Genomic DNA, 19198 nt, shown 5'->3' with positions numbered 1-19198 from the left:
AACTGTATATTGCCATTATGCAGATGACATATTCTTAATAGTAAAAGACTCAGATGAACTAATTGATCTAAAAAGCCATCTAGAGAGAGAGTCAGTACTCCGATTTACACATGAAAATAGTGAAAATAACAGTCTGCCATTCTTGGATGTACTAATAACAAAAACAGGAACCTTTTTAAGCACCAACGTATATACTAAGCCCACCAACATAGGATTATGCCTGAACGGTAGAAGTGAGTGCCCCCAAAGATACAAAGCCAGTGTTCTCAATGCTTATATTCGTCGAGCGCTTACCCACTGCTCTGAATGGAGCAACGTGAGTAGAGAGTTTGAAAGAGTAACTCAGGTATTGGTGAACAACGGATATAGCAACGCGGAAATAAACGCTGCTATAAGAAGACACTTGGACCGTTGGTATAATCCTGAACCTAGAACAGAAACCACAATACCCCCAATAAAATTATATTACAAATCAACCATGCACAGTGAACATATAAAAGAGGAAAGAATAATGAAAGAAATAATCCGTAAAGGAGTAAAAAGCATTACTCCTAACCAAAACATAAACCTGATAATATTCTACAAAACCAAGAAGACTTCCGAACTCCTTATCAAAAACAGCCCGAAGCCGACGGAGAACCCTCTACAGCAGTCAAGCGTTGTATACATGTACACTTGCCCCCACGAAGGATGTAACCTTCAATCTAAGTACATAGGTATGACGTCGACCAAGCTGACGAGGCGTTTGACATGCCATCTTCAATCCGGTGCCCCCCAGGAATCACATGAGACAAGCCCATGACATCACCCTAACAAGAGAAATGGTGAACAAAAATACCTGTATAATAGACAAAACCCAAGATGCAAGAAGATTACAAATTCTTGAGGCAATTCACATAAGAATAGAACAACCTACCATGAACACCCAAATCACGGAACTATTTACTCTACCCACCATGAGAGTAAGGACAAGACCAGAACATAACGATGCCAACACAGAAGACAATGTTCAACATAACAGGCCAATTACACCTGATTAATCTTTGTATGTAGATAGGAGCTGCCTCGTATGGGCCAATAGGCCTTCCGCAGTTACCTCTATTCTTATGTTCTTATGTATCCCCCCTTGTTTTCACCTTTATTGTCTCATCATCTGACCCAGTGCGAGTATAAAATCAACCAAACCTGAAATTTCTTTTCACTTGAGAATGAACGCAGGAGGTTCGAAACGTTGTGCAAATTGTATAAATAAGTGTAATACATTCTATAGTAATTCACTTCTTTTCTTCACCTTAAAATTACGAAAATGAGTTTTGGAGAACTCCTATTTCAGCTAAGCCCTGATGCTAAGAAAATAGTTAGAGGGATAGAAGCCCTAAACCAGAAAATAGTAAATACAGAATATGCGGTCATATAGATATATATATTTATATAATTTGTTGTTGAATATGACCGAAAAGGTAAGATTAATAATTCTAACACGAATCTTTTCAATATTTCTTATGTTTTTCTTCACAGTCGGTGGTAATAAAAATAACAATTCTCCAAAATTCATTTTTTAATTGTCTGACGCCTGAACGCGTTTCGTAATTCGTATTACATTTTCAAAGACTTAATTTACACACAAATTCATCGAACCTATTCTCATTTTGGGTGAGGTGATATGATAAAAAGTTTTGGATGAGGAGAACAAATTTATGACAAACACATGACAGAACACGGAACAATGGGTATAAATTGGATATGAGAACTGCAGAAGGCCTATTGGCCCATACTTCCTCTTGTTGCTTCCACATTGGTTCGGGGTCTTGAAGTGGGTAGAATATAGTTGTGCATTAATTGGCTGCTGATTCCTGGTGTTGACTTTTCACTGATTGACAAATTGGCACTTGTACTAAATGTCTGATCTGTCTGTATAAACGGTGAAGATCCAAAAATAATGAACTAGTTTCATCTGATTGAAGAATAATTTTAGTTAAGTAATGTGAAAGAGTGGTGTTGGGTGACTGGTAAAAGTTAGCAACATTATGAAACAGAACAAGTATTTGAAGTGAGGAGATTTTAAAACATGGATTTAAACTATTACTTGTTTTTTCTTCTAGCAAATAAGACATCTTTAAGCTGCTCATCACTGTACAAGTGATTGGTACAAGCTGCTCAGCACTTGAATTTAATGCACGCTCATCAGCGTGCTAGTGTGACTCTCCCAGCGTGCTAGTGTGACTCTCCCAGCGTGCTAGTGTGACTCACCCAGCGTGCTAGTGTGACTCTCCCAACGTGCTAGTGTGACTCTCCCAGCGTGCTAGTGTGACTCTCCCAGCGTGCTAGCGTGACTCTCCCAGCGTGCTAGCGTGACTCTCCCAGCGTGCTAGCGTGACTCCCTCTAGGGTGCTAGGGTGACTCCCAGCGTGCTAGTGTGACTCTCCCAGCGTGCTAGCGTGACTCCCTCTAGGGTGCTAGTGTGACTCTCCCAGCGTGCTAGTGTGACTCTCCCAGCGTGCTAGTGTGACTCTCCCAGCGTGCTAGTGTGACTCTCCCAGCGTGCTAGCGTGACTCCCTCTAGGGTGCTAGTGTGACTCTCCCAGCGTGCTAGTGTGACTCTCCCAGCGTGCTAGTGTGACTCTCCCAGCGTGCTAGTGTGACTCTCCCAGCGTGCTAGTGTGACTTCCTCTAGGGTGCTAGTGTGACTCTCCCAGCGTGCTAGTGTGACTCTCCCAGCGTGCTAGTGTGACTCTCCCAGCGTGCTAGTGTGACTCACCCAGCGTGCTAGCGTGACTCACCCAGCGTGCTAGCGTGACTCTCCCAGCGTGCTAGCGTGACTCTCCCAGCGTGCTAGCGTGACTCTCCCAGCGTGCTAGCGTGACTCTCCCAGCGTGCTAGCGTGACTCTCCCAGCGTGCTAGCGTGACTCTCCCAGCGTGCTAGTGTGACTCTCCCAGCGTGCTAGTGTGACTCTCCCAGCGTGCTAGTGTGACTCTCTCAGCGTGCTAGCGTGACTCTCCCAGCGTGCTAGCGTGACTCTCCCAGCGTGCTAGCGTGACTCTCCCAGTGTGCTAGCGTGACTCTCCCAGCGTGCTAGCGTGACTCTCCCAGCGTGCTAGCGTGACTCTCCCAGCGTGCTAGTGTGACTCTCCCAGCGTGCTAGTGTGACTCTCCCAGCGTGCTAGCGTGACTCTCCCAGCGTGCTAGCGTGACTCTCCCAGCGTGCTAGCGTGACTCTCCCAGCGTGCTAGCGTGACTCTCCCAGCGTGCTAGCGTGACTCTCCCAGCGTGCTAGCGTGACTCTCCCAGCGTGCTAGCGTGACTCTCCCAGCGTGCCGGCGTGACTCTCCCAGCGTGCCGGCGTGACTCTCCCAGCGTGCTAGTGTGACTCTCCCAGCGTGCTAGTGTGACTCCCAGCGTGCTGGCGTGACTCTCCCAGCGTGCTGGCGTGACTCTCCCAGCGTGCTGGCGTGACTCTCCCAGCGTGCTGGCGTGACTCTCCCAGCGTGCTAGCGTTACTCTCCCAGCGTGCTAGCGTTACTCTCCCAGCGTGCTAGCGTGACTCTCCCAGCGTGCTAGCGTGACTCTCCCAGCGTGCTAGCGTGACTCTCCCAGCGTGCTAGCGTGACTCTCCCAGCGTGCTAGCGTGACTCTCCCAGCGTGCTAGCGTGACTCTCCCAGCGTGCTAGCGTGACTCTCCCAGCCTGCTAGCGTGACTCTCCCAGCCTGCTAGCGTGACTCTCCCAGCCTGCTAGCGTGACTCTCCCAGCGTGCTAGCGTGACTCTCCCAGCGTGCTAGCGTGACTCTCCCAGCGTGCTAGCGTGACTCCCAGCGTGCTAGAGTGACTCCCAGCCTGCTAGCGTGAATCTCCCAGCCTGCTAGCGTGAATCTCCCAGCGTGCTAGCGTGACTCTCCCAGCGTGCTAGCGTGACTCTCCCAGCGTGCTGGCGTGACTCTCCCAGCGTGCTGGCGTGACTCTCCCAGCGTGCTGGCGTGACTCTCCCAGCGTGCTGGCGTGACTCTCCCAGCGTGCCGGCGTGACTCTCCCAGCGTGCCGGCGTGACTCTCCCAGCGTGCCGGCGTGACTCTCCCAGCGTGCCGGCGTGACTCTCCCAGCGTGCCGGCGTGACTCTCCCAGCGTGCCGGCGTGACTCTCCCAGCGTGCCGGCGTGACTCTCCCAGCGTGCCGGCGTGACTCTCCCAGCGTGCCGGCGTGACTCTCCCAGCGTGCCGGCGTGACTCTCCCAGCGTGCCGGCGTGACTCTCCCAGCGTGCCGGCGTGACTCTCCCAGCGTGCCGGCGTGACTCTCCCAGCGTGCCGGCGTGACTCTCCCAGCGTGCCGGCGTGACTCTCCCAGCGTGCCGGCGTGACTCTCCCAGCGTGCCGGCGTGACTCTCCCAGCGTGCCGGCGTGACTCTCCCAGCGTGCCGGCGTGACTCTCCCAGCGTGCCGGCGTGACTCTCCCAGCGTGCCGGCGTGACTCTCCCAGCGTGCCGGCGTGACTCTCCCAGCGTGCCGGCGTGACTCTCCCAGCGTGCTCGCGTGACTCTCCCAGCGTGCTGGCGTGACTCTCCCAGCGTGCCGGCGTGACTCTCCCAGCGTGCTAGCGTGACTCTCCCAGCGTGCTCGCGTGACTCTCCCAGCGTGCTAGCGTGACTCTCCCAGCGTGCCGGCGTGACTCTCCCAGCGTGCCGGCGTGACTCTCCCAGCGTGCTCGCGTGACTCTCCCAGCGTGCTAGCGTGACTCTCCCAGCGTGCCGGCGTGACTCTCCCAGCGTGCCGGCGTGACTCTCCCAGCGTGCCGGCGTGACTCTCCCAGCGTGCCGGCGTGACTCTCCCAGCGTGCCGGCGTGACTCTCCCAGCGTGCTAGCGTGACTCTCCCAGCGTGCCGGCGTGACTCTCCCAGCGTGCCGGCGTGACTCTCCCAGCGTGCCGGCGTGACTCTCCCAGCGTGCTAGCGTGACTCTCCCAGCGTGCCGGCGTGACTCTCCCAGCGTGCCGGCGTGACTCTCCCAGCGTGCCGGCGTGACTCTCCCAGCGTGCTCGCGTGACTCTCCCAGCGTGCTAGCGTGACTCTCCCAGCGGGCTAGTGTGACCTTTAAGGAACAGAGACGCCCAAAATATATTATAAATTCACGTTTGGTTTTGCATTTATTTTTTAGACTATTTATTTGTGAGAATTTTGACACTAAATTTATTATTATTATCCAACAAATAGGTTATAAAAGATCAGAGGATTGTGAGCATGTTCCCCGTTGCTGAGTGGTCCAAGAACCGGCCTGGAAGGCCAAGATGTCTACGCTCGACTTGATAATGGTCCAGAACGGACTGAAACGTCGTTGTTTCTTCATCTTCTGATGTGTGGTTCAGTCGTCAAGATGTTTACAACCGGGAAGGTGCTGAGAACACGGACCATGAAACGGTTAAATACCTGAATGGTGAAATACTTAAGAAATTCTTCACGACTTGTTTGAGACTAAAATTTGCAGCAGCTGTATGGAGGTCACGTCTCAAGAACCACGAGGACTGGAACCGAAGCTCTACGGTGCGCTGAAGGTGTTAAATATACCAGAGTTTGAAGATATGATCTTCGTATCTTCATATCAGAAAAGAGGGAACATGATCACTACATACAGAATAGTAAATGGAATCGACACTTTAGATAAAGAGGAGCTTTTGAAAACATGAACTTCAAGAACTAAAGGGTAAAGATTCAGGCTAAGGTGCCAAGGTGCCAAAAAATAAGATAAATTTAACTTTTGCAAAAAGAGTGGTAGACGGTTGGAAGAAGTGAGATGATGGATACCCAAACCGTTCATAGTTTCTCAGCATCATGTGACAAAGAGTACTGGTAAGACGGGACACCAGGAGGATCCTGAAACTACACTTTTGTAATTACACTCACACACACCACCACCATTAACACACTTTGTAGCAATGTAGCACTTTGTAACACGCCACCGGCATGGGTTCGGGGATGGGAAATCCTGCCTCACAGGCTTAATAGAATTATGTGACCAAGCAACAAAAATTAGGCAAGAAAAAGAAGGGTGGGCAGACTGCATTTTCTTGGACTGTCAGAAAGCTTTTGACAAAGTACCCTATAAAAAGTTGTTACAAAAGTTAAAGCAACATGCAGGAGTAAAATGTATGGTGCTCCAGTGGATAAGGGAATATCTAAGCAACAGGAAACAGCGAGTAACGGTGAGAGGGGAGACATCAGAGTGGCGAGATGTCACCAACAGAGTCCAACAGGGCTCTGTACTTGTTTCCCCATCCTGTTTCTGATATATGTAAACGACCTTCCAGAGGGGTATAGACTCATTCCTCTCAATGTTTGCTGATGATGCAAAAATTATGAGAAGAATGAGGACAGATGAAGATAACAGAGACTACAGGACGACCTGGACAAACTGGAGGAATGGTCTAGAAAATGACTACTAAAGTTTAACTCAGGAAAGAGTAAATCAATGAAATTAGGCGAAGAGAACAGAAGGCTGAACACAAGGCACCATTTGAGAGGTGATATCCTGCAAGAGTCAAATAGAGAGAAAGATCTGGGGGTTGATATCACACCGAGCCTGTCCCCAGAGGCCCACATCAAAAACATATCATCAGCTACATATGCAAGACTGGCCAATATAAGAACTGCTTTGAGAAACTTCAGTAAGGCATCTTTCCAGACCTTGTGTACCACTTATGCCAGACCAATCCTGGAGTATGCAGTTCCAGCCTAGAGTCCAAGCTTATACACATAACAAAGTTAGAAAAGATTCATAGGTATGCTACCAGACTCCTCCCAGAACTGAGAGGTATTAGCTGTGAGGAAAGGCTACGGGAGCTAAACCTTACGTAACTAGAAGACAGGAGGGTAAGGGGAGACATGATAACCACCTACAAAATTCTCTGGGGAATTGTCTGGGTGGACAAAGACAAATTATTTAACACGGGTGGAACACGAACTAGGGAACAAAGGTGGAAGCCTAGTACCCAAATGAGCCACAGAGACATTAGAAAGTTTTTTTCAGTGTCAGAGTAGTTAACAAATGAAATGCATTAAGCAGTGATGTGGTGGAGGCTGACTCCATACACAGTTTCAAATGTAGATAAGATCCAGTGGGCTCAGGAAACTGTACACAGATTAATTGACAGTTGAGAGGTGGGACCAAAGAGCCGAAACTCAACCCCCTCAAGCACAACTAGGAGTACACACACACACACACATGCGGCAGTGCTGGTGATTCACAGGTCACGGACCTGGGATCAACTTCCGGACTTTACAGAATCAAATGGTGTGAGAGAATTTTCCCTGATGACCTGTTGGTACACCAGGAAATACCTCCCTGGCACTTCTTTTCTGCGGGCTCCATCCTCAACCCGTTCTCGCACTTTCGTATAGTCAATATTGACTTATTAAATACGTGCATATGTGACATACTAAACATATTAGTTTACCTTGAGAAGCTTCATAGAAAACACCGACCTTACCTAACCTTCTTAGTATGTTAAGATAAGCATCGTATTGCTTCGTAATTACAATTATTACTTAACCTATTATAGGTATAGGTTAAGTAATAATTGTAATTACGAAGCAATAAGATGCTTATCTTAACATACTAAGAAGGTTAGGTAAGGTCGGTGTTTTCTATGAAGCTTTTCAATGTAAACTAGTATGTTTAGTATGTAACATATGCACGTATTTAATAAGTCAATATTGACTGTAAGAAAGTGCGAGAACGGGTTGCCATCCTGTACACACCTAGTTGTACTCGCCTAGTTGTGCGTATGGGGGTTGAGCTCTGGCTTTTTGGTCCCGCCTCTCAACTGTCAATCAACTGATGTACAGATTCCTGAGCCTTTTGGGCTCTATCATATCTTCATTTAAACTGTGTATGGAGTCAGCCTCCTCCACATCACTGCCTAATGCATTCCACCCGTTAACTAGTTACCCTGACACTGAAAAGTTCTTTCTAATGTCTCTGTGGCTCATTTGGGTACTCAGTTTCCACCTGTGTCCCCTTGTTCGCGTACCACCAGTGTTGAATAGTTTATTTTTATCTACCCTCTCAATTCCTCTGAGAATTTTGTAGGTTGTGATCATGTCTCACCTTACTCTTCTGTCTTCCAGAGTCGTGAGGTGCATTTCACGCAGCCTTTCCTCGTAACTCATGCCCTTAGTTTTGGGACTAGTCTAGTGGCATACCTCTGAACTTTTTCCAGCTTTGTCTTGTGCCTGACAAGGTACGGGCTCCATGTTGGGGCCGCATACTTCAGGATTGGTCTTACATATGTGGTATACAAGGTTCTGAAGGATTCCTTGCACAAGTTTCTGAAAGCAGTTCTGATGTTAGCCAGCCTCGCATAGGCCGCTAATGTTATTCTTTTGATGTGGGCTTCAGGAGACAAGTTTGGCGTGATGTCAACTCCTAGATCTTTCTCTCTGTCCGTTTCGTGAAGGACTTCGTCTCCCATTTGGTATCCAATGACTGGCCTCCTACTTCCTCCTCCTAGTTTCATTACCTTACATTTACTTGGGTTGAACTTTAGTAGCCATTTGTCGGACCATTCCTTCAGTTTGTCTAGGTCATCTCGTAGCCTCATACTATCCATCTCTGTCTTGATCCTCCTCATAATTTTTGCATCATCTTGAGGTTATCTTGAGATGATTTCGGGGCTTTTTTAGTGTCCCCGCGGCCCGGTCCTCGACCAGGCCTCCACCCCCAGGAAGCATCTTGTTACAGCTGACTAACTCCCAGGTACCTAATTTACAGCTAGGTAACAGGGGCATAGGGTGAAAGAAACTCTGCCCATTGTTTCTCGCCGGCGCCTGGGATCGAATCCAGGACCACAGGATCACAAGTCCCGCGTGCTGTCCGCTCGGCCGACCGACTCCCTTGGAGCATCATCAGCAAATATCGAGAGGAATGAGTCAATTCCTTCTGGGAGATCATATACGTATATCAGAAACAGTATAGGTCCAAGGACTAATCCCTGTGGGACTCCACAGGTGACTCCCCACCACTCCGAGACCTCACCTCTCACGGTGATTCGCTGTGTCCTGTTGCTTAGGTACTCCCTTATCCAGTGGAGTTCCTTCCCTTTCACTCCTGCCTACATCTCCAGTTTGTGCACTTGTCTCTTATGTGGTACTGTGCCAAAGCTTTCTGGCAGTCCAGAAATATGCAGACACATATTATACACACATTATACACAATATATACACACACACACACAGTGTGTTTGTGTGTGTGTGTGTGTGTGTGTATTCACCTAGTTGTGTTTGCGGGGGTTGAACTTTGCTCTTTCGGCCCACCTCTCAACTGTCAATCAACTGTTTACTAACAACTATTTTTTCACACCATACACACACCCCAGGAAGCAGCCCGTGACAGCTAACTAACTCCCAGGTACCTATTTACTGCTAGGTAACAAGGGCATTCAGGGGTGAAAGAAACTTTGCCCATTTGTTTCTGCCTGGTGCGGGAATCGAACCCGCGCCACAGAATTACAAGTCCTACGCGCTATCCACCAGGCTACCAGGCCCCTCTGTGTGTGTGTGTGTGTGTACTCACCTAGTTGTACTCACCTAGTTGTGTTTGCGGGGGTTGAGCTCTGGCTCTTTGGTCCCGCCTCTCAACCGTCAATCAACAGGTGTACAGATTCATGAGCCTATCGGGCTCTGTCATATCTACACTTGAAACTGTGTATGGAGTCAGCCTCCACCACATCACTTCCTAGTGCATTCCATTTGTCAACCACTCTGGCACTAAAAAAGTTCTTTCTAATATCTCTGTGGCTCATTTGGGCACTCAGTTTCCACCTGTGTCCCCTTGTGCGTGTTCCCCTTGTGTTAAATAGACTGTCTTTATCTACCCTATCAATCCCCTTCAGAATCTTGAATGTGGTGATCATGTCCCCCCTAACTCTTCTGTCTTCCAGCGAAGTGAGGTTTAATTCCCGTAGTCTCTCCTCGTAGCTCATACCTCTCAGCTCGGGTACTAGTCTGGTGGCAAACCTTTGAACCTTTTCCAGTTTAGTCTTATCCTTGACTAGATATGGACTCCATGCTGGGGCTGCATACTCCAGGATTGGCCTGACATATGTGGTATACAAAGTTCTGAATGATTCTTTACACAAGTTTCTGAATGCCGTTCGTATGTTGGCCAGCCTGGCATATGCCGCTGATGTTATCCGCTTGATATGTGCTGCAGGAGACAGGTCTGGCGTGATATCAACCCCCAAGTCTTTTTCCTTCTCTGACTCCTGAAGAATTTCCTCTCCCAGATGATACCTTGTATCTGGCCTCCTGCTCCCTACACCTATCTTCATTACATTACATTTGGTTGGGTTAAACTCTAACAACCATTTGTTCGACCATTCCTTCAGCTTGTCTAGGTCTTCTTGAAGCCTCAAACAGTCCTCTTCTGTTTTAATCCTTCTCATAATTTTAGCATCGTCCGCAAACATTGAGAGAAATGAATCGATACCCTCCGGGAGATCATTTACATATATCAGAAACAAGATAGGACCGAGTACAGAGCCCTGTGGGACTCCACTGGTGACTTCACGCCAATCGGAGGTCTCACCCCTCACCGTAACTCTCTGCTTCCTATTGCTTAGATACTCCCTTATCCACTGGAGCACCTTACCAGCTACACCTGCCTGTCTCTCCAGCTTATGTACCAGCCTCTTATGCGGTACTGTGTCAAAGGCTTTCCGACAATCCAAGAAAATGCAGTCCGCCCAGCCCTCTCTTTCTTGCTTAATCTGTGTCACCTGATCGTAGAATTCTATCAAGCCTGTAAGGCAAGATTTACCCTCCCTGAATCCATGTTGGCGATTTGTCACGAAGTCCCTTCTCTCCAGATGTGTTACCAGGTTTTTTCTCACGATCTTCTCCATCACCTTGCATGGTATACAAGTCAAGGACACTGGCCTGTAGTTCAGTGCCTCTTGTCTGTCGCCCTTTTTGTATATTGGGACCACATTCGCCGTCTTCCATATTTCTGGTAGGTCTCCCGTCTCTAGTGATTTACTATACACTATGGAGAGTGGCAAGCAAAGTGCCTCTGCACACTCTTTCAGTACCCATGGTGAGATCCCATCTGGACCAACCGCCTTTCTAACATCCAGATCCAGCAGGTGTCTCTTGACCTCCTCTCTCGTAATTTCGAACTCCTCCAAGGCCGCCTGGTTTACCTCCCTTTCTCCTAGCACAGTGACCTCACCCTGTTCTATTGTGAAGACCTCCTGGAACCTCTTGTTGAGTTCCTCACACACCTCTCTGTCATTCTCTGTATACCTGTCCTCGCCTGTTCTAAGTTTCAATACCTGTTCTTTCACTGTTGTTTTCCTTCTGATGTGACTGTGGAGTAGCTTTGGTTCGGTCTTGGCTTTGTTTGCTATATAATTTTCAAAATTTTTCTCTGCTTCTCTTCTCACTGTGTGTGTGTGTGTGTGTGTGTGTGTGTGTGTGTACTCACCTAATTGTGCTTGCGGGGGTTGAGCTTTGGCTCTTTGGTCCCGCCTCTCAACTGTCAATCAACTGGTGTACAGATTCCTGAGCCTACTGGGCTCTATCATATATATCTACATTTGAAACTGTGTATGGAGTCAGCCTCCACCACATCACTTCCTAGTGCATTCCATTTATTAACTACTCTGACACTGAAAAAATTCTTTCTAACGTCTCTGTGGCTCATCTGGGTACTAAGTTTCCACCTGTGTCCCCTTGTTCGTGTCCCACCCGTGCTGAAAAGTTTGTCTTTGTCCACCCTGTCAATTCCCCTGAGAATTTTGTAGGTGGTTATCATGTCTCCCCTTACTCTTCTGTTTTCCAGGGATGTGAGGTTAAGCTCCTTTAGCCTTTCCTAGTAGCTCAATCCTCTCAGTTCCGGGACGAGCCTGGTGGCATACCGCTGAATCTTCTCTGACTTTGTCTTGTGTTTAACTAGGTATGGACTCCAGGCTGGAGCTGCATACTCCAGGATTGGTCTTACATAAGTGGTATACAGGGTTCTGAAAGATTCCTTACACAAGTTTCTGAAGGCAGTTCTTATGTTGGCCAGTCTAGCATATGCCGCTGATGATATTCTTTTGATGTGGGCCTCTGGGGACAGGTTCGGTGTGATATCAACCCCGAGATCCTTCTCTCTATTTGACTCTTGCAGGATTTCCCCTCCCAGATGATACCTTGTGTTCAGCCTCCTGCTCCCTTCGCCTAATTTCATTACCTTACACTTTCCCGAGTTGAACTTTAGCAGCCATTTTCTAGACCATTCCTCCAGTTTATCCAGGTCATCCTGTAGTCTCTGTCTATCTTCATCCGTCTTGATTCTTCTCATAATTTTTGCATCATCAGCAAACTTCGAGAGGAATGAGTCTATACCCTCTGGAAGATCGTTCACATACATTAGAAACAGGATGGGTCCAAGTACTGAGCCCTGTGGGACTCCGCTGGTGACATCTCGCCACTCTGATGTCTCCCTCCTCACCGTTACTCGCTGTTTCCTGTTGCTTAAGTACTCCCTTATCCACTGGAGCACCTTCCCTTTTACTCCTGCCTGTTGCTCCAACTGTTTTAACAGCCTTTTATGGGGTACTGTGTCAAAGGCTTTTTGGCAATCCAGGAAAATGCAGTCGGCCCACCCTTCTCTTTCCTGCCTAATTTTCGTTGCCTGGTCATAAAATTCTATTAAACCTGTGAGGCACGATTTACCATCTCTGAACCCATGTTGGTGGTGCGTTACAAAGTTATTTCCCTCCAGATGCTCTACGAGCCTTTTCCTCACGATCTTCTCCAGCACCATGCATGGTATACAAGTTAAGGAAACTGGCCTGTAATTCAGTGCCTCTTGCCTGTCACCCTTTTTGTATATTGGGACCACGTTAGCTGTCTTCCAACTTTCTGGTAAGTCTCCTGTTTCCAGTGACCTGTTATACACCATAGAGAGTGGCACACTTAGTGCTTCTGCCCCTTCCTTTAGTATCCATGGTGAGATTCTATCAGGCCCAACAGCCTTTGTCACATCCAGCTCCAGCAAACACCTTTTGACCTCATCACTGATGAGGTCAAATTCCTCCAAGGTTGCTTGGTTTGCCGCCTCCTCATTTAGTGCAGGGGCTTCTCCTTGTTCTATTGTGAAGACCTCCTGGAATCTCTTGAGTTCTTCACACACCTCCTTGTCATTCTCTGTGTATCTGTTCTCCCCTTTCCGCAGCTTCATCACTTGTTCCTTCACTGCTGTTTTCCTCCTGATATGGCTGTGGAGCAGCTTTGGTTGGGTCTTGGCTTTACTCGCGATGTCATTTTCAAACTGTCTCTCTGCTTCCCTCCTCACTCTGATGTACTCATTTCTGGCCCTCTGGTATATTTCCCTGCTCTCTGGTGTTCTGTTATTTCTGTAGTTTCTCCATGTTCTTTTACTCAGTTGTTTCGCTACCTTACATTCCTGGTTGAACCATGGGTTTTTCTGTTGTTTTTCGTTTTTCTCCTTTTGGACGGGGATAAACCTGTCTGCAGCTTCCTGGCACTTTTGGGTGACAAAATCCATCATGACCTGCACATTCTTGTCTCTAAGTTCTGTTTCCCATGGTATTCCCCTGAGGAAGTCCCTCATCTCGTCATATTTTCCTCTTCGGTAATTCAGTCTTTTCCCCTTCCCTCCCATCCTTGGATAGGTTATCCCTACCTCCACCAAGTACTCAAAGGTCAGTGCACTGTGGTCACTCATTCCTATGGGGGCTTCAACTTTGACTTCCCTTATTTCTGACTCATTCAGGGTGAATATCAAGTCGAGTCTAGCTGGTTCATCATTGCCTCTCATTCTTGTGGGTTCCTTGACATGCTGGCTCAGAAAATTCCTTGTTGCCACTTCCAAGAGTTTAGCTCGCCACGTATCTGCACCACCATGTGGGTCCCCATTCTCCCAGTCTATCTTTCCATGGTTGAAATCACCCATGATTAAGAGTCTTGAGCCATTCCTGCAAGCAACTGAAGCTGCTCTCTATTATATTAATGGTTGCCATGTTGTTCCTATCAAACTCCTGTCTAGGTTTTCTGTCATTTAGGGGAGGGTTGTAAATGACTGCCGCTATTATCTTAGGTCCACCCATTGTTATAGTTCCTGTTATGTAATCTCTGAATCCGTCACAGCCCCGAATTTCCATCTCATCAAAACTCCAGTCCTTCCTTATCAGCAGGGCCACTCCTCCACCTCCTCTCCCTTCCCTCTCTTTCCTTACTATATAGTAGTCCTTTGGAAACACAGCATCTGTTATGACTCCTGACAATTTTGTTTCCGTTAGTCCTATTACATCAGGGTTTTCTTCTTGCACCCTTTCTGCCAGTTCACTTGCTTTATTGGTAATCCCATCAATGTTTGAGTACATTACCTTGAAGCTCACTTTCTTATATCCAATTTCACCCACACTCCCTACAAGTGTAGGAGGTTGTTCTATGGTCATTGCTACTTGGGTAGGCTCCTCCTCCTGTGAGGTAGTTGCCAGGGGTTCAGGGGTAGGTGGAGTGGGGGGTGGAGGGCTTAGGTCTTCCTCAGGCCTGCTTGGGGCAGGGAGAAGACCAGGGGCTGGGAAAGCAGGGGCTACTTGGGGTAAGGGGAGGGGGAGGATTTGGGTTTCATGATGGGCATTATGCAGGGGCAAGGAAGGGTTAGTGCTGGGGGGTAGGGAGTGCCCTATTGGGTGGTGGGCTGGGGTGTTGCATTCCCCCCCTGGGGTTCCTGGGTTGCTGGATTGGGGTTCCCCACTCCCCTCTGGGATTGCTGGGTTGGAGGCTGAGGTTCCCTGGCTCTCTTCCCTCTCCTTGCGCCTTTTCCTTGCATCTGCTGCCCTTACTATCTCGTCTCTGGTCATGTCCCTCTGAACATATACCTCTTTGTAGTTCCTTGCATGCCTCAGTTTGCTCTTCCTTACTAGGATGTCCTCTTTGATGTCCTCGCTCTTGAATACTACCTTGATCAATCTCTTTTTGTCTCTGTTGTACTGGCCAATCCGGAAAAACTGTTCTATGTCTCGTTCAGCCCCTTCCATTCCTATCTCCTTTAATATCCCTGCCACTGCAGCTTTGTCTTTAGTCCTCGTTTCCTCCCTTGTGGAGCCCTCTTGTTCCTTGACACCTACCACTACTACAGCTCTTTTCCTTTCCATTAGCTGGCGTGTGCATCTAGCTGCCTCTTGTGAGGTTACTGCTTTCATTACAACTTCCTTGACTGTGGACATTGCTCCTGGGCTCTTGAGCATTTCAGCAAACGTTGGGCCAATTGTAGGGGTCCCTGCCATTGCTACATCTCCTGGCACCTGGGGGTTGGTCCCCTGGGCCAGAGTCTGATGAGGGCCTGTTTTTAGGCTTTTTATCTCCTCTTGTGCTGCACGTAGTTCTATCTGCAGCTTACATATAGTTTCCCTCAGGTCCTTTAATTCCCCACTGACTTCCTTCCATGCCTTAGCAATCATCTCCATGAATGACTCGTCCAGTCCCTCTCCTCCAGCTTCATTCTGTTGTCTTACCATCCCGCTTGACCTCTGTGTGTGTGTGTGTGTGTGTGTGTCTGTGTACTCACCTAGTTGTACTCGCCTAGTTGTGCTTGCGGGGGTTGAGCTCTGGCTCTTTGGTCCCGCCTCTCAACTGTCAATCAACAGGTGTACAGGTTCCTGAGCCTATTGGGCTCTATCATATCTACACTTGAAACTGTGTATGGAGTCAGCCTCCACCACATCACTTCCCAATGCATTCCATTTGTCAACCACTCTGACACTAAAAAAGTTCTTTCTAATATCTCTGTGGCTCATTTGGGCACTCAGTTTCCACCTGTGTCCCCTAGTGCGTGTGCCCCTTGTGTTAAACAGCCTGTCTTTATCAACCCTGTCGATTCCCTTGAGGATCTTGAATGTGGTGATCATGTCCACCCTAACTCTTCTGTCTTCCAACGAAGTGAGGTTTAATTCCCGTAGTCTCTCCTCGTAGCTCATACCTCTCAGCTCGGGTACTAGTCTGGTGGCAAACCTTTGAACCTTTTCCATTTTAGTCTTATGCTTGACTAGATATGGACTCCATGCTGGTGCCGCATACTCCAGGATTGATCTGACATATGTGGTATATAACGTTCTGAAAGATTCCTTACACAAGTTTCTGAAGGCCGTTCTTATGTTAGCCAACCTGGCATATGCTGCTGCTGTTATCCTCTTGATATGAGCTTCAGGGGACAGGTCTGGCGTGATATCAACCCCCAGGTCTTTCTCTCTGTCTGACTCTTGAAGTATTTCATCTCCCAAGTGATACCTTGTATCTGGTCTCCTGCTTCCTACCCCTATCTTCATTACATTACATTTGCTTGGATAGGGGATATTACATTACATTTGTGTGTGTGTCTGTATGTGCGTGTGCGTGTGTGTGTGTCCGTGTGTGTCTTTGTGTGCGTGTGCGTGTGTGTGTGTCTGTGTTTATTGTGGGGGTGGCACGGTGGGGGGGGGGGGGGTTAACTGGTGGAGGGATGGAGGGAGAGGGAGAGAGGGAGTGAAAGGGTGAGGAGGAGTGAAGGGGAGTGAAAGGGAGGGAGAGTGAGAAGTAGGCAGAGAGGAAGAGAGGAAGGAGGGCAATCAGGTGGGTGAGGTATGGAGGGTCAGTCCCTGGGGTGAGAGGTGAGGTTGGCGATAGGCTGGTTTGTGCGTGCGTGTGTGTGTGTTTGTGTGTGTTTACACTGGCGTGTTATGGTGAGGAGGGGTGGGGGGTAGGTCTAGTCAGTGGCGGTGTAATGTAACACACAGGTGAGAGAAACTAGTACCAAGCTGTGGCTCTTGAGCTTCTTTTTCGTATTTTAATTAACTTATGTTCAAAGCTAATTACTATATAAAAAACACTGTGTGTGTGTGTGTGTGTGTGTGTGTGCGCATGTATATTTGTGTGTGTGTAAAAGATATAAATATATGTATTACAGGGTAGAGTCACAGTTATTGTTAGCTACATTAGACAAGTGATAGTTAAGGAGGCGGGGTACAAGAGCTGACAGGTCTATTCTACAGGCACAAACGGTACACACACACACACACACACACACACACACACACACACACACACACACACACACACACACACACGTTAGACCATTCGTGAAGTATGCAGCTGCAGCATGGCTTCCATATATAGTGTAGCACAAGACGAAGTTGGAGAAGGTTCAGAGGTATGCCAACAGAATAGTTCCAGAACTACGAGGTATGACTTATTAGTAATGGTGATATAACTCCACCTCGCATCCCTGGAATACAGAAGAGTTTTGGAAATCATAATTAACACATTCAACATTTTTAGGAAATTGTAAGGGTTAGTCAGGCTGTTTTAACATGTATGCTACTCGCACAAAGGGACCCAAGTGCAAACTGAATACCCAATTCATCCACAGACACATTAATATGTTTTTAGTGTCAGAGCAGTTAGCAAATGGAATGCATTAGGAAGTGATGTGGTGGAGGCTGACTCCATACACAGTTTCAAGTGTAGATATGATAGAGCCCAGTAGGCTTAGGAACCTGTACACCTGTTGACTGACAGTTGAGAGGCGGGACCAAAGAGATGTAACAATTAGGTGCACACACACAAACATTGATATTGAAAATCCTTTTGAAATAGGAATAAATATTCACAGGTTTAGAGTGGTGAACGACTCTACTTCTCAGCCACAAATCAGCCGTTCGTGCCCTGGTCGGGGCAGGAATAATATAGCAGCTTTCCCTTACCTTATTTCTCTGTTGGCCAAGCAGTTAATGGGTATCTTGGGATTAGACAGCTGTTGAGGTCTGCATCCTGGCCTATGAGTAAGAAAGATATACATACATACATGCAAGAATAATCACAAAAACACTAATATATAATATATATAAGATATATATATATATATATATATATATATATATATATATATATATATATATATATATATATATATATATATATATATATATATATATATATATATATATTTCATTGAATATGACCGCATATTCTGTATTTATTATTTTCTGGTATAGGGCTTCTATCCCTCTAACTATTTTCTTAGCATCAGGGCTTAATTGGAATAGGAGTTCTCCAAAACTCATTTTCGTACTTTTAAGGTGAAGAAAAGAAGTGATTTACTATAGAGTGTATTACACTTATTTGTATAATTTGCACGACGTTTCGAACCTCCATGGTTCATTCTCAAGTGAACAGATCTTACAATACTAGTTGATTTTATACCCGCATTAGGTCAGGTGATAATATAATGAAGGTGAAAAACATGGGGGGATACATAAGGGATAAACATAGGGGCTGCAGAAGGCTTATTGGCCCATACGAGGCATCTCCTATCTAAACACAATATACTATATATATATAGTATATATATATATATGTATATATCTCCTATATATACATATATATATATACATATATATATATACATATATATACATATATATATATATACATATATATATATACATATATATATATACATATGCGAACAAGCCTGAATGGTCCCCAGGACAATATGCAACTGAAAACTCACACCCCAGAAGTGACTCGAACCCATACTCCCAGATGCCACGCAACTGGTATGTACAAGACGCCTTAATCCACTTGACCATCACGACCGGACAATGAGGTGATAGCCGAGGCTATTTGAACCACCCCACCGCCGGCACTCGGATAGTAATCTTGGGCATAGCATTTTACCAAATCACCTCATTCTTTGGGGCACACGTGAGGAACACAAATGCGAACAAGCCTGAATGGTCCCCAGGACAATATGCAACTGAAAACTCATATGTATATATCCAAGCCTGACCATTCAGGCTTGTTCGCATTTGTGTTCCTCACGTGTGCCCCAAAGAATGAGGTGATTTGGTAAAATGCTATGCCCAAGATTACTATCCGAGTGCCGGCGGTGGGGTGGTTCAAATAGCCTCGGCTATCACCTCATTGTCCGGTCGTGATGGTCAAGTGGATTAAGGCGTCTTGTACATACCAGTTGCGTGGCATCTGGGAGTATGGGTTCGAGTCACTTCTGGGGTGTGAGTTTTCAGTTGCATATTGTCCTGGGGACCATTCAGGCTTGTTCGCATTTGTGTTCCTCACGTGTGCCCCAAAGAATGAGGTGATTTGGTAAAATGCTATGCCCAAGATTACTATCCGAGTGCCGGCGGTGGGGTGGTTCAAATAG

The sequence above is a fragment of the Procambarus clarkii genome, chromosome 60, assembly GCF_040958095.1.
Source record: "Procambarus clarkii isolate CNS0578487 chromosome 60, FALCON_Pclarkii_2.0, whole genome shotgun sequence".
Classification (NCBI taxonomy): domain Eukaryota; kingdom Metazoa; phylum Arthropoda; class Malacostraca; order Decapoda; family Cambaridae; genus Procambarus; species Procambarus clarkii.
This window is presented reverse-complemented; position numbering follows the sequence as displayed.